The following is a 742-nucleotide window of genomic DNA, read 5'->3' as shown; positions in this document are numbered from 1 at the left end:
CCCCCCCACACTTCCCAGCACTTCTTTTGAAAGAATTTATGGTCCACAAATATTGCTAAAATCTGTTTGGCTTTGAATCGTGCCAAATCCTCATTAAAACACGTGGATACTTCTGTGGTTTAATCTGTTAGAAATGCATTCAGGATCCAGTTATGTTAAATTAAGCAATAATATTGGCCTGGATGTTGCTTGAAATAGAAAATGTGACAGTCTGATCATCAAGCAAAATGTTTGCACATTTTAATCACATCATGTTTTTTTTTTTATTTTAGTCCAGAAAATGATCTTAGGGCATTCAGAGCATTCTCCAGGTCTGTTCTTCAGGGAAACATTTCCTTCCTTTGCCCTGCAAAACCCAGAGTCTGACACCGTATCTCCTGCACCTTGCTTCCATTCACTTCCTCTTGAGCTAGGGAGCACAACTGCAGTGCCATGATCTGAATGAAGCTGTGGAGCATTGTAAGAAAGCTCCCACTGAGCATGCTCCTCAGCACCTACCGTGGGCTTGGGACTCATGGACAGACCAGTGTAGGCCTCTGAAATCCTCCATGAGAATCTGTAAAACCAGCACAGCCAAATAGAGGTATGGATCATGTCGGGTTTTATTTAAGAGGTTTTTACTGCTGATTCTTTAGCCTTTTGGGGTTTCCTAAAGACTGCCTTAGAGAAAATGCCTCCCTAAACTTAAATGGCTTAGCAGCACGTATCAGTAGTTGGTAGATGTTTTATCTCCTCTGCTGAA

The 742-nt window shown here is 41.8% G+C and overlaps 1 protein-coding gene across 10 annotated transcripts in view; it reads left to right on the top strand.

Moving 5' to 3' along the window:
- Positions 1-742, top strand: part of EHMT1 (euchromatic histone lysine methyltransferase 1) — a 152,566-nt gene that overhangs the window by 41,724 nt on the left and 110,100 nt on the right. The window contains exon 1 of one of the 10 annotated variants that reach the window (XM_025211193.1): positions 563-583. The exons of the other annotated variants lie outside the window; for them this stretch is intronic. The gene's annotated coding sequence lies outside the window, so the exon portion shown is untranslated. Of the gene's footprint in view, positions 1-562; positions 584-742 lie in introns of those variants that run through there. 10 annotated transcript variants of the gene reach the window in all.

The sequence above is a fragment of the Alligator sinensis genome, unplaced genomic scaffold, assembly GCF_000455745.1.
Source record: "Alligator sinensis unplaced genomic scaffold, ASM45574v1 scaffold323_2, whole genome shotgun sequence".
In the NCBI taxonomy this organism is placed as follows: domain Eukaryota; kingdom Metazoa; phylum Chordata; order Crocodylia; family Alligatoridae; genus Alligator; species Alligator sinensis.
Note: the sequence above shows the minus strand (reverse complement) of the source record. Positions and strands in the feature narration are given on the sequence as shown.